Below are 23,441 nucleotides of genomic sequence, written 5' to 3'. Positions count from 1 at the left end.
GCCTTGTGGTATTTCTAGCTAGAACCATTATGTAATATAAATAAATTTTAAAAGCATCTGTTTTGGAATAGAAATAAGTACAGTGCACCCTACATATCTATATTTTCCACATTTAAAGACCCAAACAACATTATATGGAGATATTTGAGCTAAAAGTCATTTCTGTACTAAATGTGTACACGTTTCTCTTCCCAAAGTTCCATGAATAATATACTATACCAATCATTGTACAAAATTCCCATTGTATTATGTGTGCTGAGGAATCCAGAGCAAATTTAAAACACAGGAGGATGAATATAGAACATATGAAAGTTCTATACTACTTCATATAAAGCACTTAAATACTCCTGGACTTAGGTATTCATAGGGGCAATGGAACCAGCTCTATCTTTATTCACAGACAGATTGTATTCTGCATACTTCTTATAGAAAAGTGTAAGAAACTTACAAAAAAAATTTATGATGATAAAGCAAATTCAGCAAAGTCACAGAGAAAACACCAACTTGCCAAAAATCAAGCCAATTTTGATATAGTAACATGAACAACTCAAACATGAAATTATGGAAATAATTATTTATAATACAATCATAAAGAAAAAATACTTAGATGGATTTAATTAATGAGGTGCATTCTTGTAAAATAAGAAATAATTAAAGAACTATATAAATGGAGTTTATATAGTAGTTAGGCAAGCACAGGGGCCAGGGTTCGATCCCTGGCACCACATGCCATTCCAGCCCCACTGTTGGGTGTGCTGAACCTGCAGTGTAGTCTGGGCATGGTGGCACATGCCTTTAATCTCAGCACTAGGGAGGCAGGAAAGTGGAGGATCACTATGAGTGGAGCTGTGTAGTGAGACCCTGCAGAAAGAAAGAAAGAGAGAGAGAGAAAGAGAGAGAGAGAGAGAGAGAGAGAGAGAGAGAGAGAGAGAGAGAGAGAGAGAGAAAACAGGTTATAAAAGTAAAGATTGTGTCTGAAGAAGATATATAAATGGTCAATGATTCATGAAATCATTAGGTATCAGACAACCATTAGATATCAGTGAAATGCAAACCAGAAGAGCACTGAGGATACCCTCTCAGCCAAATAGCTGTGGTCAGGGCAGACAAGGACAGGGACATAGTTCAGTGGGAGGGTTTACCATTTGAGAAGCCAAATTTGCACACCAATGCTGTGATTGGAAAGTGAAGGAAAGAAAAGGAGAAAAAACAAATATTAGATGTTGATAAAGATGTAGAGTAACAGAAGACCATTGCTGATGGGGATAAAGATAGTGTCCTTGTTTTCCAATAGATTTGAAATTTTCTCAAAATGTTAGTGCTTACATGTGACAGTAATTTTACTCCTGAGAATTGGTGACATAATAGAGAAATAAAAATTATATACCCACCCATCACATACATAAACTTATTCAGAGCATTTATCATAACAGATAACAATCAAACTTTTCAAATGATCAATCAATAAACATTTGAATAAATTGCAGTATATCCACACATTGTATTATTTGCCCTAGAAAGAATGTAATACTGACAAATGCTGTAATGTGGAAAAAACTGGAAAATGTCATGCTAAGTGAAATAAGCCACACACAAGCCATATATGACACCAATTTATTTACATGTGATGTCTACATTTGGTAAATCTGCAGAAACAGAACGTAACTTTGTGGTCTCCCAGGGGCTGGGAAAGAGGAACTGGGAAAACTGCTTATGAGTGAGTCCCTTCATGCAGAGAGGCTGGCCATACAAAGCAGAGGAGACAAGTCTGGCAGCAGTAAAGCACTGCCAACATTTGCTCATTGACTTCTAGCTTCCAGAACTGTGAGAAAATAACTTCCTGTTGTTTAACCTGCCTAGTTCGTGATAGTTTATCATATCACCAGCAATAGAAAGTAGCAGTGCTGTTGTTGGAGGTGATTGAAAATATATCAGAATTCTATGGAAATGAAGACACTAAAATCCCAGCAATGAGACACACTAAAAGCAAAAAATTTAAGAGATGTCAGTTACATCACACTAAAGTTGTTATCGAAAAAAGAGGAATTAGGTAAAAATGCAAGTATATGTTCTTAACTTTTTATGAAATATTTAAGGAAGACATTCAATATTTCACTGTTATAAATGTTCTTAACTCTTCGTTATTTGTAGATTGAGCTCTTTGGGAGATTAAGAACAATTTTTACTCCTAATTCGATGCAAATTCTATATTGAGTCAGTGTTAATTTTCTTCAACGAGTTTCCTTATCTATGGAAAATAAAAATTTAGAATTTCACATGTACCGTGTTCATATATTAAATTGTATTTATTGCTGAATTCTAAACAAAATGTATTGACTTGTATACTTCTATTTAGTTATCTGGTCATTATATATTATGTATTTATATTACTGAGTTGGAATTGCTAATATTGCTAGTAATTTTTACATAAATATATGCAGTGTATTAAATGTATTTTGGTGGTATCTCTGTATAGATTTACTATTAGGGCTGTTTACAACTTATAAGAATGACCAACAGAATATTCTTTTCTCTTCAAGTTTACGTAACAGGGTTGGGGAGATAGCTCAGTAGAATAACTGCTTGCCTGGCAAGCACAAGGGCTTGAGTTCTATCCCTCATTCAAAAAAAAAAAAAAAAAAAGTTACATAACACTGGTATTTTTTTTTCTACTTTACATAATAGAATTCATTGTTAAATTCATCTAAGCCAGGAAATTGTGTAACAACTTAGAATTTTGATAACATTCATTTTTGAATAAATTGCTGTTATTTGAATTGTAATTCTAAATTTAGCATTATAAATTTATACTGTTCAGATAGTTTTTATATGTCTTAAATGTTATGGTAAGACTGATATTTTATTATTAATTCATGATGCCACTATTAGGTTTAATGTCTGTAGAATTGTAGTAATAATCTTTCAACCTTCGATGATTTGTATTTTGTCCTGGTCAATCAGTTACCAAAATTACAATTTTATTAATCTTTTCACTTTCAAATATTTTCTAAATATTTGAATGTATTCTATTGTATCTATTTTTTGTTATGTGATATCAAGTTCTATTGTCATTGTCTTTCTTTTATTATTTTTTGTTTTTAAAAAAGAGTACAAATTAGAATTACAACAGAAAAAATGCAATTGATGTGGATTTTCACTGTAAGATGAATTTCACTGTATTTGCTGTAATACATAGTGTTGTCTTCCAATCAGTTATTCATTTTACCAGATATAGGCACATAGAATTGGAAGAAGAAAGAAAAAGAAAAAAGAAAAAAATGTAAAATAAATGAAGAAGACAAAAAGAAGAAACAATTGAAAAAAAGGAGAAGAAACAAATTGAAAGCGCTAACTGCTCCTTTCCATAGACCCGCAGAAATGCACAGTGCAGTTGTCCAGACCATCCTGCTTACATACATAGATCAATCTCTTTCCTCTACTCCCTCTCCTGTCCTTCTCCTCAACTCAGTAACTCTTCCTTTTAAATAAATTCATTCCCTTTTACCAGTGTCTACTGTACCCTTCAGACACCATTTTTGTCTTTCAGGTTCTCATGCTAAGGAGACAATGTGATGTTTGCACACGCAAATCTGGTTTATTTCACTTAATAGTGTGTTTTCTAGTTTGCATTCATTTACCTACAAATGGATGTAACACCATCTCTCTTTCTGACCTCCTTTGACTAACTCACTTTTCTTATTCTGATCTTTTAAGATAAAAAAAAATGATGTCACTGACTTTTAGATCTCTTTTTTTCCCCTAATGATTTATACCTGCATCTTTCTTTCTAAGGATTTCCTTTATCATCACTCTCTAATTTTGACTTTTGTAATGTTAAAAAAGTCCATTTCAAAATACTTATAATTTCTTTTGTAATTTTCTTGGCTTTTGTGTTTTTTAAATGCCTCATTTTGTTATCTTTTATGATTTTTGTGATAAAATATTGTATTTCAAATTCTTTTGTTTAATGTAACATACAGTCCCTCTAATATTTTATTCTGCAGTATTCATTGTATTTCTTTTTTCATATACTTACGATCATTTTGGGTTTTTTGCTGTTGCTGCTGTTGTTTTGGTAGTACCAGGCATCAAACTCAGGACCTTGCATTTGCCAGGCAAGCATTTATTCCACTGAGCTATCTCCTACAATAATTTCTTGTTTTACTAGTATATTTGTTAACATAGTGCCTATTTTGTTCATTTTTTGATCTATTCTCAACATCTCTAACTTTTAGTTAAATTGACTTGCTTATTATTTTTGATGCAATATTTGATGTCATTTTACCATTTATTTTATTGTTTTCTTGTTACCTGGGGTTCTTTCTGATTTTTATTAGTGTGTGCTGGAATGAAATAGAAGTTTATTTTGGGTGATTGGTGTAGTCACATAACATAACTTGATCATTTTAAATTCTATTTCCCTCGTCTTCCTCGTTGAATCCTCTTCTTATCTTCAAAAGTGTACCTACTGGGGCTGGAGAGATGGCTCAGTGGTCTAAGGCACCTACTTGGAACAAGCTTAGCAAAGGCATCAGGGACCGCGGTTCAATCCCCCAGCACCACATGCCAGCCAGCCCTGCCCCCTGGTGGGCTGAGCTGGCCACACACTCTTTCTCTCTCTCTCTCTCTCTCTCTCTCTCTCTCTCTCTCTCTCTCTCTCAAATAAATAAATAAAAATTAAAAATCAAAAGTGTACCTACTAGTTTCCTGCTATCTTTCTGGTTTTTTTTTTTTTAAATGTATTAGTACAGGGTCTACGGGGTCTTACTGCATAGATCAGACTTATAGTGACCCTCCTGTTTTTAGCTCCCAAGCACTGGTATTACAGGTGTGCCCCACCACGCCCAGTCTCCATTGCCATCTCAGCACGCCCTGGGGGCAGGGCCAGCATGGGATGTCTGGGTTGGAACCCTAGTCCCTCCATCTGCCTAAGCAGGCACTTTAATCCACTGAGCTATCGGGCCAGCCCTAGTTTCCTGCTATCTTATTTTTATTTTCTTTATGTATTTTTAGGACTTCTTATATAAGAGAAAACATAATTTTTCACTTACTCCTATTTTGCTTCACATAATAGCTTCCTGTTTGATCTATTTTCCTGCACATGACATGATTTAATTCCTTATTGCTAAATACAATTCAATTGCATATATATATATATATATATATATATGGATTTATATTCTCAGTAAATATAAATTTCTGTGTGTGCATATATATAGGAATGAAATAATTTCTTTATTTTCCTGTTGACTAGAATTTAGACTGTTTCTTCACCTTCACTGTTATGAATTTTGCTACTATAAACATGGGCATGTAGTCATGCTACAATATAATGTCTTAACTCTTTCAGGAATATTCCAAGTAATTGTAGTGCTGGTTCAAATGTAGCTCTATTTTTAGTGTTTTAAGAAACTGACATACTGATTTCCATAGTAGTTATACTAGTTTACTTTCCTACAAACACTGCAAAATAATTCCTTTCCCTCCTACACCTTCCATCCCTATCAGCATCTATTATTTTGTTATGTTTTGCTTTTCATAGTTTTGGTGATACACATTCTTACTTCAATAAAAAGAAATCTGAAAGAAATTTTGATTTGCATTTTCCTAATGTTTAAAGATGTTGAACATTTTTCATATATATTATATATGTGTATATATATTTGTGCTTTTGTGATGTGACTCTCCAAATGATTTATTGATTTATTTAATAATTAGGTTCATTATATTGTGAGGTTAATATTATAGGTTCTTCATATATTCTACATACTAATTTTTGAGCACAAGTACTAATAGCAAAATTTTTTCTGTAAGTTGTCCCTTTACTCTTGGCTGTTCATTTTGGCATACATTTGCACTATTTTATTCTTCATTTCTAATTTAATTCCAATATAATATATACATTGTATTCCTAGATATACATGTAGGCATTAATTTTAGAAAGTATTTCATATGTTGAGATGTAAACCCTTAACATTTGATGCTATCCTACATGATGGGAAATGTAGAAACCTTGCAAATTCATTTATAAACACTTTCTATCCTTTAGCCTACAGTTTTCATTTACACACATTATGAGCTCTGGAATAAATCACTTGTTCTAACCAACCATATGTATTTAAAGACATTTATAGGAAAGATAATTTTTTTAGAAATTATCCAATTATTTCCATTTCAAAAGATTTCTTTTTTTTGTATGGAAGATCCGAATCCCACCTTGTTTTATTTCCCTTCTTCCTGAAGAGCCTTCTTTGTTGTTTGTACTTTGTGGTCATGCAGGTTACTGGCAGCGCTTTCTCTTTGTCACTGAGGTTGCTTCGGCTTACTCAGTAGGGTGGATTAAGTAATGGTCAACTTGTTACACCCAACTGAATTGAAGCAGATTGGTTCTGGCGGTGGATGAGGCACCTGAGGCTAGTTGCCAACAGTAAAAGATAAAATTGGAGGGGCAGGTAGTGTGCCATTGATTTTCCTGGAGAAGCTTGCCACTCAGGTTTTTCTGATATGAACTCAGCTGTTATCATCAGAGGAACTAGGGTCCTTGCTGTCCTTGAGGATGGCTGCAGTTCTTCTCAGGGGAGCTCTAGTCCTTCCTTTGAGCGTCGCTTTGTGATGACAGTGCCTGTCCCTCAGCCTGCTAGCACACACCCTTCCTCCCACTGGCACAGACCTTCTAGCTTTGTAGCTACAGACTTATACGAGACACTGTCCTGGGCTCTAGGCATCCAGCTGGCCTTGTGCAGGACACTGTCATGGGATCCAGGTCCGCAGCTAGATTCTTTGGGTCTCTAGTGCATGGACAGATCTCCTCCACTCTTCTGCACTGGACACTTTAGTGAATATCATAAAATAACTTTATCAGCTATATGACCTGTATTACATCTATTCCACTGCTAGCCTTGAATGCAATACTCAAGCTGCCATTATTTTTGAAGGATAATTCGCTTTTCTGGATTAGGTCCCCCCCCCACTGTCTTGGCTTGCTTTCTGTTGTATTAGATGTAAGGACAGGAGGGCATTTAATCATTGTTCTCTTTTATGCAATGTGACTTTTTCTCTTGCTGATTTTTAAGTTTCTGCTTTAGAGTTTGGTCACAACGTGCTTAATATATTTTTCTTTGTATTTCTTCAGGTTGGCGTTTGCTGAGCTTCCTGCAATTGTCATCTTAGCTTTTAATCAAAACTTGAAGCTTTGGATGAACAGCTTTATGATTAGTTTTGAAGTCTTATTCTCTAACATTTCTCCTCTGGCAGAAATATTTGTTAGATATTTTAATATTGCTCTGAAGGACTTTATCACTTTCTTAAATGTATTTGTGTCTTCCTAATTTTCTTCTACTTAAATAATTTTAAAAATTCTAATATTAAAATTAGTGATCTTTTCAAGGGGTTTTGTTTGCTGTCTCCATTTCTCTCTCTGTTAAGCTCACACAAAATAAAACTTGTTATTTTATAATTTTTTTTCTTTCAGATAATTTTCATAGTAATAGAAATCTAACATTTAGTGTTGGAATTGTCAACTAAAATTTCTGAAACTATTAAATTTCATTTAAGCAATTACAAATTAAAATAGCACAATCATAAAATGCTTAATTTACTTTTCAAAAAAAGATACTATTTGAAACATATCAATGATGTCTAATCAAACTGTCTCTTGTGTAGACTACTGAGTCAAAATTCAATCTCTGAGTAGAATGACATTGACCAACAAAATACCTTAAAGACAAATAAGAACAACTCTGATGTCACTGCCATTGTCATTGAGCTTGATGACAGAGTTTACAAGAGGAAAGAATGACCCATAGCAGTGCTTTCCAGGAGTGAGTTCTGTGGTATTCCTTCTGTATCTTACTCATGCAGAATAGAGAACAACATAGATCATGATTTTAGGGCTCAATATAATATTTTGCTTTATAATATTTAAAAGACTATATTTAAGAAAAAAATACAAAATTATGACTACAAAAGTCAGTACAACAGGAATATTTATTTCAGATAAAAACAAACCAAAACATGATGTTTTAAAAGTGGAGAACTGTGACAGACATCATAAACTTTAGAAATCCCAGAATATTTTATTGACTTATTTCATAACACATATCTTAATATACCTAATCCCGATTCTTGTCTGCATTTCATTTAGTCATATCTTTATGTGGCAATCACTGTCTAATACTTTTGCACAGAAATCAACTAATTCACTTTCTTTTAGTATGTTTTATCAGTGTTTTTCATGGATTAGAGAACTCTTTTCTTATTTACATATTGTTCTTTGATGTGCTCTGCAAATTTTATGAATACTGGTAAAGTGGAGAAAGCTTCCTAAGTGTGTCCTATAGGTATGTTGTCACAGATTTCCCTATCACAGTGCTATTACAAGACTATGTCCTACAAGCACTGGGGCTCTAATAAATTTAATTTTGTGGAATTTTGTTTCTGAAAAAGAAAAAATAACCATCCTTATGTTTATAACTATATACAGTTATCAATTATATAACTGCCAAATAGAAATTTTGTTGTGACTGCTTTGATAAGAAAAATCTTCCATGACAGTTTTATATGTTTACTGATTAGAAAAATTTCTCATTTATTAATTTCTGGCTTTGTATGCTTCAAAACTGTATCCTCACTCTCGTTACATCTTTCAGCATTGTGAGTTACCAGTCTCACTACAGGCACCATGATGATACTCAGTATGTGCTCATTAAATTTGATTTAAGAAATAAATTAATCAGGAAATGAACGCAACATAGCCATGCCTTACAGGGTTCTATAAAATTGAGTATCACTTGTGATGAGTTTTCTGTTTTTCTTCTACATTCTTCAAGATGGGTTAAGAAAAAGGCTTTTCTTGGCTGGACTCAAAATAATTTTTAAGAAGTTATCAGATTCGCAAAGCAAACAGAGTACCCCACAGTTGCACCCTGGAAGTCAATAGGTCTCTCCTTTTTGACTATGAACAATGAGCGAATGCAAGGCAGAGAGCTTGGTTTCATTTTCTCTGTCTCTGTTTATTGCTTCTTTCACTCATCATTCTGAATTCGTGTCTGCTTTATAGGCTCTCCCTAAATAGGAAAACAGCGAAGGAAAAGAATACGGACGACAGCAGTCCGTGTGATTTAATCTGCACCCTCTGTAGTTCTGTTTCAGAGTATACCCACACCACATCTTGTGCAAAGCTTCGCCTGTTAGGTTGGAATCAGCTCTGTGTGTTTCACCTATTTCTTCAACTTAGCTCCATGTTGAGCACATAAGCCTCCCCACTTGGATCTTTGATCAAAGCTCTTTCTTTCCAGGGAACTGAGTGACTCCCACTGGGGTATAGTGGCCACAAAAATTGCTGCTAAATTACCACCATTTTCACCAAGTCATCTTCCAGATACCATCTCTCCAGTCAGCCACCTAAAGAAGATATTAAGTGAGGAAACAAAATGAGTCAATGTATCTCATTGGGGGCCAGGTCTCAGGCCCGAGGGGTAAATGGAGCTCATCTTCATTGGAATCTAGAGACCTTCTGAGGAATACTTTTGTGAAGTGAGCTACTGCTGCTGTACCTCTAGAACTGCTGAGTTTAAAATGATTTTCCTGATACTGAATCTAAATAATTTAAGGCTGACCACTTTGCAATGTCTTAAATTGTATATAAATATATATATATATTTCATATTTAAGAGTGAGAACTTATTTCTTAAGCTTGAGTACAATAAATCACACTTAATTCTTAAGCCAGTTCAAAATGAAAGCTTAGGAAAAATGTTACTAACATTGAGACGTAATAGGTGCTTATTAGACAATATCAGTTATCTAAACAAGAACTTGAATATTATTGCAGAAATTATTTAAATGAAATCAGTTTTGCAGTGCAGTTCTATAGCTCACACATCAAAGTTTGGTCTCCAGAATCATTAGTATCCATAACACAATTGATTTTGTGTCTTCTACTATCTTAATGAATTGATGAAAAAAAATACCAACCAAAACAAAAAACAAACAAACAAACAAAAAACAAATTGGTGATCATTCTTTTTGAAATTATAGATGCAATTACCAAATGTATACATACTTACATGTATTATTTAATATAAAATACCATCAAAAGTTTTGTTCTGCCTGTTCTTATACTTAAACGCTTTGGTTCTATTGGATTCTTACTTGAAAAGTGAAAAAAACAAAAGAAAGAGAGAAATAAAAAAAAGAAAGAAAGAAAACAAGAATACTTTTTTGAAGTGAGCTACTGCTACAGTACCTCTAGAACTACTGAGTGTAACGTGATTTCTCTGGTAATGAATCTAAATAAGAAAGCAGACTAGAGGGTTAAACAAGATGTGATTTTCCAAAAGGCCATGATGCATTCTTACTGGCTAATCTGAGCTTCTCAGAGTCACCAATCAGTAAAGTTTAAAATGCTGTAATACTTTCTCCACTAGCTCATTAAGGAAACTAAGAGAAAATGTATGCAAAGTACCTTTCTTAGTATATTCAGCAAGGAGGAGTACTTGACAATTTTGTCGAACCTCCTCATGGCTCTCCAAAATTCTTCTTAAGGAATGATCTAGTGTATTTTCCCCACACACTGTAAAAAGAATTTTTTGCATATCTAATACATGCAAACTTATAGGAACCACTTCATTTTTCTTACCAAGTGTGAATATACACATCCAATTCTATTTCTATTGATGCATTTTCTTGCCTTAATTTGTTCTTGCTTAAACTATCTGCTTCAATGATGTAAAATGATGATTTGCTTTGGTACTCCTAGTTTAATTTGAGATGAAAGAGAATACAAATCCTGCATTTATAGAAAATAACACATAGTATTCAAGAGTCACAAGAATCTTCCTTTCATGTCACTTAATTTGTTATATAGCCAGAAATAAGTTCATGCCTTTCTCAAAAAGAAAATACTGGGTAGCAGTGATGAGCAGCTTCTTAATATTCTTTATGCCTTCCACACTTTAAGAACCCATAAGTTGAAGGAGAAGGACAATGAATGCTAGAGTAGAAGAATAGCAGCTGAGTGTGTGCTTTAGAATCTTCTCCATCAGCTTCACTCCTGGAGAAGATTTCCTCACATCCCTTCTCCATTTCTTTTCTCATTAAAGTTTGGAGATATAGCCCAGCGGTCTAAGCACCTGCCTGCCAAGTGTAAGGACCAGGTTCGATTCCTGCTACAACTTGCTGTGCCAGCCCGGCCCCCAGGACCAGCTGAGCAGGCTACAGAGTCTGGAATAGAACTTCATTAAGTGAACAATATCTACTCTCTTTATTACTGTACCATTTTCCATAAAAAAGGTACTAAGAGGGCTGGGGAGATGGCTCAGTAGAATAAGTGCCTCCCTGGCAAGCACAAGGGCCTGAGTTCAATCCCCGGTTCCGGAAAAAAAAAAAAAAAAAAAAAAAAAAAAAAAAAAAAGGTACTAAGGTGGTCTCCTAGCAAGCAGCATTCAAAATAAAAACTCCATCATTCCAAGCCTAATATTGGCTGTTCCTTGATTTTGTTTTGTTAGAATGAGATTGGTTCACTGTAAAATTCAAGACAATCAGGCAGAAAGCCCTACAAGAGATAATTTAAAACCCTTAAAATTTTAGGTGTATCAGTGCAGCTCCAATTTACTAGGAGAGATTAAAGGGCAATACTAACTCAGATTATTAAATCAGCATTTTGCTATGATTTAGATTTAATAAAACAATTATGTACATTAACATGCAATTGATCATTATTAAATGTATAATTAGTGGGATCAAATAACCAAAGAAAATGTAAAAGTCTATCTTTAATTTATTCTTCATTCTTAATATGTAAGATTCTAGTAGTCATTGGTACATTTTCTAATGAAGTGATAAATATAAATTAGGTTACTTTGAAAGATGGATTTAGAGTCTGGCATTTTATCTAATTATTATACATTTAATTATAGATAAATAGCAAAACTATAATATAGTATTCAACAGTTAAGCTTGCCTGAAATGGGAAATGCTAATCCTAAACTGTTTAATTTCATAATGCTTGTGCATCATCCAGAAAAATTATAGAGTAGAATAAAAATATAAAGAATGGGTTATGGCTAAGTTTCAGTTCAGAAGCACAAAGACAAGAAATTAGGAAAGATAAGATTCAATTTAAGGTTAAGATATTCTTCGTAAGTTAAACTATGTTTTATTTGTACGAAACCTTTGATGGATTGCTCCCTTTTTGTGTGAAACCTTTGATGGATCATTCCCTTTTATATGAACCACCTCCTTATTATAATTAAACTGAAGATACTGCTCATCACAGTCATGCCCATAAATAAGGCAGCCTGACCCAGATACAGCCCACCCCATCAGGAATTCAGGAACAATTATAAAATCTCTTAATTATTAAACGGCTCCAGAAGTGCATATACTTTGCTCTTTCATACTGAAGTTCTCATTTCTTAGTGCTCAAAGAAAACTTTTGAACAGCTACAATTAAACTTTAATATGAAAAAATCACATTGATTTAATTTTATTTTAAGTTTTTCACACGTAGAAAGGAATTTATAGTTTAGGTGAGTATCTCACACTTGAAACTGATAATCAGAATAGAAATACCATAGTGGGGAAGCTCCCACTCCCCACCTAGAAAATCTTTCTCCTCCTGATGACATTTCAGCTAGGAGAATCTGTGAAGTTTCTCCATCTCTTGCTGTTTCCTCAACTGAAAAGGTAAGAATATCTACCCTATTTGCGGCTGTGATACCTAAAACAACTACATATCTTAAGCTCCCAACAAAATATTATTAGCACAGACAATTATTTACTTATAAGTAATGCTTTTTAAATGAATTGATTGTCACACTCTCCATTGAATCTGGAGACTTTTGTGAAAGAAGCGATATGAGAAGAAAAGATGTACATTCTTTTCCCTACTCCCAGTGTATACTGTTATTAATTTTATTGAGAAACAAATATCAGAGAGACAGTTTCAAAACAGGTTAGGAGGACAGTTATAATAATTAATACATTGCATATTGTTGTCTTCATCATAGTTATTCATAGTAAAAGATGCAAACATGCCATCCAAACACTATTAGTACAAATCTTTCTTCTCACTGAATTAAGAGAAAGTATATATATATATATATATATATATATATATATATATTTTGTATCTACAGACACAAAATGGTCTTTCATTTATATCCCCTGTTTTGTTTAGCTTTGGCAGAGATGGGCATTCTATTGCCATTCAAATATTGTAGGTGCATGAATTCAGCAAAATAATCCAATATAGTCCAACAGGCCAAAGAGGAAAGTGACCAACGATGTATAATGCACCTAAGAGTCACATGGAGAGAAAACATTCTCTCAGGCTTTATCACAGAGAGCAAATTGGTCAAGCAATGGCCGTGACTCATCCACATGGCTGACACTGACAAAAGATCTACAAACTGCGGCACAGGATTTCAGGGTAAATCCCTACCCCTCAGATACAAAAGTATCTGACCTTGTCAGATACAAAAGTTGCATTTCTTGGTGTATAGGCCTTGCTTTATCTTGGTCTTAACCATCCAGCAGAAAGTATAAAAATGAAGTATAAAAAGTAAAGCCATATTAATATGCTGAGCTGTGAAAGGCTCAAGTCAACAACTCCTGACATTGCCAGACCTACGGATAACCCACTACTGTTATGGACTCCCAGTATATTTGGTTTAATGAATTTCATGGTCACTCTTGTCTCTAAATATTTTTTTCCTCTACAACCTAGATGGGGAGTGTTGGAGAAGATGTCATCTTAATATTCTGCATTCAATGTCAGTTACACTTTCTAGCGTTGCCTTAAGGGTATTTGTCAGGAAAGTATCACTCTGTATCTCACTATCACGGCTAAAATACATGAAGAGTAAAAAACATCTTCTCTCCTCAGAATAAAAGAACTTCGTTTTGTAAAGAATTTTTAAAATATAGATTAATTCTTGTTGTTTTGTCTGTTTTCTTATGCATGAAAATAATTCTGCTTATATAACATAGCAAGCATCCTCTCCTGTTTGCTGTATTTCAGCCAAAATTTATCTATCTAGTTCCACTGATATACTATATTATTTGCCAGTTTTATAGTATCTTGCTGTTTGATTGAACACTTTCATATTTACTATAGTTTAGATATAGAAAGTTGCCCAAAGACCCATTTGTTGAAGAATTGTTGCTGGCCTGTGGTGCTGCTAGGAAATGACTTATCATTTATTCAGGTGGGGCTTAATGGAAAGAAGTTCAGTCCTGGGACCCACCGTTGAAGGAGGTATTGGCATTTTGGCTTCTCCTTTTCACTTGCTGTTTTTATTTCCTCACTGTCAAAAGGTGAGAACCTCATCTACCCAATAAGATTTACTGTGCCACCAAAGTCCCAAAGCAACCAGGCCAAGAAATTCTAGAGCAAACATTCTAAAATATGAGGCAAAATAAATATTTCCACCTTTTAAGTTGATTTTCTCAGATATTTGGCAAAAAAACCCAGAAACCTAACTAAAACAACATCCTTCATTACTATCATGTTTAGATTTTTTCTTTAATATTTTTGGTACACATCTGGTAATAATGACTTTTTCTTCTATAATACTATTGAATATATTTTTTCTGTATTTTAGGCAAGGGTCTACAGCATGTTCAGGTCTCACTATTAGATGGGACTCGTAGTGATTCTTCTGTTTACAGACTCCTAAGAGCTGGGATTACAAGCACATGCCACCATGCCCAGTCTCAACTGTCGTCTCAGCACACCCAGGGGGTGAGGGCAGGGCTAGAACTGCAGGCCCCTGCACCTGATTGCAGGCATTTTAATCCACTGAGCTATTTGACTGGCCTAAATTTGAGAAGGATTTTTTTTTCTATATCAAAATGCCTTAAGGGCAGTCTGGTGCAGCTTCTGGAGCTGGGAACCAAACCACATTTCTAGGCGCCTGATTGCATTTGCCCAATTGGTGCTTTTCCAACCGGCAAGGCCCTAATGTTATTGAATACTGAGAAGGATTTCTAGCATGTAGTTATTAGATGTGCTAATCATTGGCACTTTTATGCCCACTCTTCATCTTAGCTAGAAAAATTTCAGACTTTTTATCATTTTATCTTTGCGTATATTTGACATAGTTTTCAGAGATACCATCTATAATATTTTAAGTATGTGTTTCCATTCCCAGACTGCTAATGACTTTTATTAAAAAGTGGATCCTAAATTTTATGAAAAGCTTTATGTGGGTGACCATATAACATTTTTTTCTTCGTGTTTAGGTCAACTCTATTGGGCAGTTTTAAAATGTTAAATCAAAGTGTAAGTACAGGAATAAATTCAATTTGTTCTTGTTTACTTTTTTGCATATTATTATGTTCATTCTTACTTTTGTGAATCTAATGCACTTTAAATAATGCTAACTCTATTTTATGATCTTTACTATTCTTTCCAATATTGATATATATTTTCTTTATTTGTCTTTCCTAAAGAACTTTAGAATTATTTTGTCAAGTTATTCAGTGTGTGTGTGTGTGTGTGTGTGTGTGTGTGTGTGTGTGCCTGGAAGTGAACTCAGGACCTCATGCTTACCAGGCAAATTGACCTACTTTCTCCTCTAGTAGATTTAGTGTCTCTGTTTTAATATTTAAAACTTCAATCAATTTTGACTTTAGGTCATTGTAAATAACACAGATATAGTTTTAGTTTTTGGCATGTGGAAAGCCAGTTTTCCCAACATCACTTGGGAAAGAGGCTATGTTTCTTCCAGTCAAAGTGTTTGATTGCATGGTCATGGGTGTGGTGGCTGCATGTGTACTCATGTCTGCATCTTCTGATCAGTTTCATTGATTATCAGGACAGTTTTGGGGATTTTTTGGCAATACTATCCTGATTTTATCACAGTAGCTTTGTAGTATAATTTCAAGGCACAATTTATAATGCCTCTTGACTTTAATCTGTTGGCAGGATTGCTTTTGCTATTTTAGGTCTTTTCTCGTTCTAAATGAATTTTTAGAACATTTTCTCTAGATCTCTGAGGTATTCTAATGGCATTTTGAAGAGGATTGCATTGAATCTATATAACTATTTTGGGAGTATCGCCATTTTTAAAAGTGTTGGTCCTTATCCATAAGAAGGGAATATCTTTCAATTTTCTGAAATCTTCCTCGATCTCCTTATTCAGCATATTGTAATTTTCACAGCAAAGATATCTGCTTCCTAAGTATGTCAGTTGTTTGGCCGCTACAGCAAAGCATGTGGTTTCCCTCAATTCTCTCTCAGTGATTTTGCTGTTTATGGACATGAAGGCTACTGATTTTGGGATGTTTACTTTTTGCACTGCTGTGCTCTATCTAGAATAAATATAGAATTAAAAATATCAGGAACCCCAAATTCAAAGATCCAACCTAAAAATGAGAATCTGTGATGAATACACATTTTTCAGATGAGGAAATACAAATGGTAAATAAATACATAAAAAAATTCAACAGAATTGGTCATTTGAGAAATGCAAATTAAAACAACACTGCGATTCCATCTCACCCTAGGAAGAATGGCTATCATCAAGAAGTCAACCAATAACAAATTCTGGAGAGTCTGTGGAGAAAAAGGAAACTTCTTCACCATCGGTTGGAGTATAAACCAGCACAATCACTGTGGAAATCAATGTGTAGATTCTACAAAAATCTAGTATTAAAAGTCCCATTTGACTCAGCTGTTATCCTTCTAGATATTTTTCCAGAAGAACTGAAAACATCAGACCACCGTGATATATGTGCACCTATGTTTATAGCAGCACAATTTGTACTAGCTAAATCTTGCAAACAACCCAAATTCCCATCAACTGAGGAATGGATTTAAAAGATATGGTATTTTAATACAATGGAATATTGCTCAACTATAAAGAAAAACTCAAGGGTTTTATATGTAAATGAATGCAACTAGAGGCTATACTCATAAGTGAAAAAAATCAGATCCAGATGGGTAAACATCGTATTGTTTCCCTAGTGTAAGAACCAGAAAAAATAAATAAAATCTGAATAAACAGCAAAACAGAAAGAAACTGCTCAAAAGGAAAGAACAGTTGGGATGAGGGAAAGGAGAAAAGAAAGAAGGAAAGGAAAAAACACACGTGTCTATACACAGGATAGCTAGCATGATTGTGCTACTACTTTCTGCTAAGTTTTTGGAGTGCCTAGTTAATGGTTAAATGTTTATTTTGACCAATTTGGTATGCTTCTGTGCGATAACCTCAGCAAGTACCTTGAAAACAGCAGTGTGCAACATAATACCGGAGTTGACTCCTAATACCTTGTTATTGAAATTATGTATCAGTTCTTATGTTTTATCTATTATTTTTTAATTCTCTTTAAAATAAAAAAGAAAGGATATAATATTAGAAATTTCAAGATTGATGAGTATCTAGGGTTTGAAAAATATGTTCATCTAAATTTCAATGTAAAATTTATGATTATTTGATTATTAGTATCACATGGAATATTAAATTTTGGGCATTAATAATACTAACAAGTTAGGATCAAAACTTAAAAAGTAACATGAAGATAACATTTATTAGTTGCCAGTACCAGAGAAAATAACATTTTCTGACTACACTTGGTCTTTATTCTCAGGAAATTATAATAGGAGTTACACTTCCTAATGTCTATAGGAGGCTACCTGGATGATTCATCCTCCTGTGACGCATTAGGTACTCCAGTTACTTTAGAGGGAATTAAAAACTATAAATGTATATGAAGTCAACCTTAATATATATTTGCATTTTTATATAACTATGTGCTTTGGTTTATCCATCAACATAAAAAAAGTTTTTCCACATTACAAAATAAATATTTCTGTTTATTTTTCCTATAGTTCAATATCCTTACAATTTTGTTCTATGTTGTATATTGGATGAATCTGCATTGATTTTATATCCCCACTATAGAATAGGCTTTCTTTATGCCTAAGTAAGAAATGACTTTTTATGCTTAATATATTCAGGAATATTATTATTATTATTTTCTTAAATAATTTTATTGAGAAACATCAATGAGACAGTTTACTAGAAGTTTCAATAATTAATACATTCCATATTGTTGTCTTTTTAGTGGTTATTCATTGTACAAGATACAGACATGGTATCCTGTCCACAAACACTATTCGAACAAATCTCTCTTTTCATTGCATTAAGAGAACTCAGTTATATATCTATCCTAACAATTTTGAGTATACAGACACAAAATGGTCATTCATTTGTATCCCCCGTTTTTGTTTAGTTTTGTCAGAGTAGGGTATTCCATTATCATTTAAATATTATAGGTGCATATATTCAGCAAAATATTTCAATATAGTCCAGTAGTCCATAAGAGTAGTCATTTTTCTGTAGGACTGGCAATGTCAGAAGTTGTTGACTTGAGCCTTTTGCAAGTCAGCATACACATATGGTTTTAATTCTTATACTTCGTTTTTATACTTTTCTGCTGGATGATTAAGACCAAGATAAAGCAAGACCTCTATAACAAGAAAAGAAACTTTTGTATCTGATAAGGTCAGTCAAATTTTCTGAGGATTTAATCTGAAACCCTGTATCGAAGTTTGTAGATCCTTTGTCAGTATCAGCCATGTGGATGAGTCACAACCATTGCTTCTCCAATTTGTTCTCTGTGAAAGACTGAGAGAATGTTTTCTCTCCGTGTAACTCTCCTTAGGCACACTCTACATCATCAATCATTTTCCTCTATGACCCCATAATCTTTTTGATCAGAAAATCTGGGACACAGCTAAATTACATGATGTTACAGTATAGGGTCTACTATGTCCTGAGTACTCACTGAATGTGAAAGGTTATGGCCAAAATTATGGCTGTCCTTGCAGCCTTTCATTTTCTTTAATTTTTGCTCTGCAAATTTAGGTTGCTAACCCTCCAGAAGAGAAGCTTATTATTATTACACTACAACATAGGCAGTTGAGCTGAACTTTATAATCTGTCTGACTATCAGACATTTTCGGCATAGCATTGAACAGGTATTTTCCATCAAGTATTGATATGTTAAACTTTAAGTCCTTATAGAATATGAAGAAAAAAATTAAAAAATAAAAATATATTAAAAGTAGGAATAAACAGTTACATACTTTTACACAAAAATTTAGAACTCTATCCATGTACAGCACGGTAGCAAGACAGTTCTGTGACTTATTTTTTCTTATCCCTTGTTTTCATTTACTACCCTTTTATTTTTTTAAACAAACATTTACTTGAGAGACAGTATAGCAGTAATTGGTATGTCATGACAAACAGTACATGTTTAGAAGACCAGAATGGTGGGCATTCCAAGCAGGACCCTACCATTACACATTGCTTTCTTCAGTGCTTGGTTCGCAGGTATCAGCGTATATAGTTAGTCAGAGTGAGAACCCTTCCGATTAACTTCTAGTTTCTATAACATGCTGAAGATTCTCAGGATTATTGCCTTATGCATCTTGTGCATATAAATGTGTGGCTTCACCCCATCATGTTTCCTAGCTTTTCTACTTGTCCTCTCTTTGTTGCCTACTCATTAAGTTCTTGTTTTTCTTTTAATTGTGTTATAACTTTCTATTTTTATTTCTTCTTTTGAGTTCTTATACTAGCGAGACTATATTATATATACACATGTGGGTCTGGTTTATTTCACTTACGATTATATCTTCAAGTGGCATCTACTTAAACGTAAAGGCTTTGAGTTTATCATTCACAAAGCTGAATAATACTCCATTGTATAAAAATACCACATCGTTTTCATCCATTCCTCAGGTGACAGGCACATTAGTTGTTTCCAATATTTGGCTATCACAAATTGTGCTGTTATAAAGATAGGTACACATATATCACTATGATGTGACATTTTCAGTTCCTCCAGGAAAATTCCCAGTAGGAGGATAGCTGGATTGAATGGGATTTACAGTCCTAGTTTTCTCAAGAGTTTCCACAGGATTTCCATAACAGTTGCACCAGTCTACATTCACACTAGCAGTGGAGAAGGATTCCTTTTCTGCACAGGCTCTCCAACATTGGTTGTTGGGTGATTTCATTATGATAGCCATTCTTTGAGGGGGGAAATGGTATCTCAGTGTTGTTTTAATTTGCATTTCAGGAATGGCTATTGGTGTGGAGCATTCTTTAAATACATTTATTCACTTCTTTAATTTCATCCTCTGAGAAGTGAATGTGCATCTCAGTTGTCCATTTTGGGCCTTTAATATTTTTTAGTTCTTTATAAATTTCTAGAGAGCAGACCTTTGTCTGAGTGCTTATTAGTCAAGATTTTTTCCAAATTTGTGGGTTGTCTTTTCACGTTGTTGATAATTTCTTTTGACGTGCAAAAACTTCTCAATAAGAGGAGGTCCTAGTTGTTAATTCTTTCAAGTATTAACCATACAATTTGATTTTTGCTCATGAACTCTATGCATACATCTATGTCTTTAAGAGTTTCTCTTAATTTCTCTTCCAGTAGACTTAGTGTTTCTGTTTTAATGTTTAGGTCTTTAATCCATTTTGACTTTAGCTTAGTGCATGGTGATAAACCTGGGTCTAGTTTTAGTTTTCAGCATGTAGAGAGCTAGTTTTTCCTGCACCATTTGTTAAACAGGCTATGTTTCTTCTGGTAAGAATGTTGGGACCCTTTGTTGAAGATAAAGTGGCTGAGTGTGTTTGTACAGGCTTCAGCATCTTCTAATCTATTCCATTCATCCTCAGGTCTATTTTGTTGCCAGTACCACCCTGATTTCAGCACAATAGCTTTGTAGTATAATTTCACATCAGGAATTGTGATACCTCCTGCCTTGTCTTTGTTGCCTAGGATTGTCTTTGATATTCTAGGTCTTTTCTGGTTAAAATTAAATTTTAGGAACCATTTCTCTAAGTCTGTGAAGCACATTGGTGGTAGTTTGATAGGGATTGCATTAAATCCTTACAGCGATTTTGGGAGTATAGCTATCTTCACAATGTGGGTTCTTCCTATCCAAGAGCAGGGAGTATCTTTCCATTTTCTGAAATCCCCTATGATCTCTTTTTTCAGAGTATTATAATTTTCTGTGAAAAGATATTTTATTTCTTTAGTTAGATTAATTGCAAAGTATTTCATTTTCCATGGTACTATTGTAAAAGGCATGGTTTCTCTCATTTCTCTCTCAATGTGTTTGTTATCTGTGTAGAGGAATTCTATTGAATTTTGAGTATTGATTTGTATCGTGCTATGCTACTGAATTTGTGTATGAATTCTAGTAGCTTCTCAGCAGAGTTTTTTTTTCAAGTAAAGTATCATGTCATCTGCAAATAATGATAATTTAACTTCTTATTTACCTACTCTTATTCCTTTTATTTCTCTCTCTTTTCTAATGGCTGTAGCTAATGATTCCAGAACTATATTGAATAGGAGTGGTGATTGAGGACATCCTTGTCTTGTACCAGATCTGAGAGTAAAAGATTCCAAATTTTCCCCATTAAGAATTATGCTAGCTATTGGGTTGTCATAGATGGCTTTTATCCCATTGAAGTAGAGGCCTTTTATTCCGTTGTTCTGTAGCACTTTGAACATGAATGAATTTTGGACATTGTCAAAAGCCTTTTCTGCATCAATTGAGATGATCATGTGGTTTTTTTGACTTGGCTATACTGATAAAATGTGTCACATTTATAGATTTGTGTATATTAAACCATCCTTGCATTCCTGGGATGAATCCTACTTGGTCAGGGTGTATAATCTTCTTGATTTGCTGTATTCTCTTTGCTAAGATTTTATTGAGGATTTTTATGTCTGTGTTCATGAGGGAGATTGGGCTGTAGTTCTCTTTTTAGTAGTGTCTTTCCCTGGTTTTGGTATCAGTATAATACTTGCCTCCAGGAATGACTTTGGGAGGATTGCTTCTTTTTCAATTTCATTGAAGATCGTGAGGAGTATACAGATTATATCTTCCATAAATTTCTTTTGGAATTTAGATGTGAATCTATCAGGATCTGGACTCTTCTTTTTCTGTAGGGTTTTTTTATTAAATTTTGTATTTCATTGGCTGTTATTGAGAGTTGTTATATCTTCTTGATTCAGTTTTGGAAATTTGTACCTTTTAGGAAGCTGTCCATTTTGTCTATGTCTTCAATTGTGTGAGAGTAAAGATTTTCAAAGTAGCTATTGATAATCTTCTGAATTTCCACTGGGTCTGTGGTAATTATACCCTTTTCATTCCTTATTGCTTGCAATTGAATTTTTCTTTCCTCTTTTTGGCAAGGTTAGCTAGGGGCTTATCAATTTAATTTATTTTTTCAAAGCATCAGCTTTTTGATTCATTAATTCTTTGAGCTGTTTTCTTTGTGTGAATTGAATTAATTTCTCCTCTAACCTGTATGATTTTTTCCCGTCTTTGGGCTTGGTTTGCTCTTCCTTCTCTAGAAGTTGGATGTGAAACATTAAGGTGTTTATTTGTTCCCATTCTTTTTTCTTAATATGTTATTTCACAGCTATAAATTTCTCTCTGTGAACTGCTTTCATTGTATCCCATAAATTCCTATAAGTTCTGCTTGAATTTTCATTGAATTGTAGATATTGTTCAATTTCTTGTTTAACTTCATCTGTGACCCATTAGTTGCTGAGTAGAGTGTTGTTTAATTTTCGTGTATTTATGGCTGATTTTTTTTCTGCTTTCTTTTGTCATCTATTTCCAATTTCATTGCACTGTGGTCAGATAACATGCATGGAATAATTACTTCTTTCTTGCATATACTTAAGCATGACCTATGGACTAGTATGTGATCTATTTTAGAAAATGACCCATGTGCAGCTGAAAAAAATGTGTATTCAGCTGTGGTTGTGTGGAACACTCTGTGCATGTCCACTAAGTCCATTTGTTCCACGCTCTGGTTCAGTTCTGTTACTTCTTTGCTAATTTTTGTCTGGTTGACCTATCTTTTTGGCATAAGGGGTTTGTTAAGTTCTCCTGTTAAAATTATGGCATTGGATATTAAATTTTTTATGTCCATTAAGATTTTTCTTATATAGTTGGGTGGTCCCATTTTTGGTGCATATATATTTATGAGTATTACTGCTTCCTCTTGAATTTTTCCCCTAACCAATATATAGTGGCATTCTTTATTTCATTTGATCATTCTTGGTTTGAGATTGAGAATCAGATTGCTACCCCTGCTTTTTGATGAGGTGCTGGGGTATGCATTTTTGTTTTCCACCCTTTGATTTTCAGCCTATGAATTTATTTATGAGTTAAGTGTGTTTCTTGTATACAGCATATTGTTGAATTTTATTTCCTAATCCACTATGCCAGTCTGTTTCTTTTAATTGGTGAATTGAGTCTATTTACATTGATGGCTATAATTGAGATGTATTTACTTACGATTGACATGTTATTTACCTACTGTTGTTTATCCCTTTTTCTCCTGTGTTTAATTGTTTGCCATATTTAGTGGGTTCCGTCTCTTCTCGTTTGTGGA

Source organism: Octodon degus, unplaced genomic scaffold (assembly GCF_000260255.1).
Source record: "Octodon degus isolate 3935 unplaced genomic scaffold, OctDeg1.0 scaffold00002, whole genome shotgun sequence".
Lineage (NCBI taxonomy): Eukaryota > Metazoa > Chordata > Mammalia > Rodentia > Octodontidae > Octodon > Octodon degus.
This window is presented reverse-complemented; position numbering follows the sequence as displayed.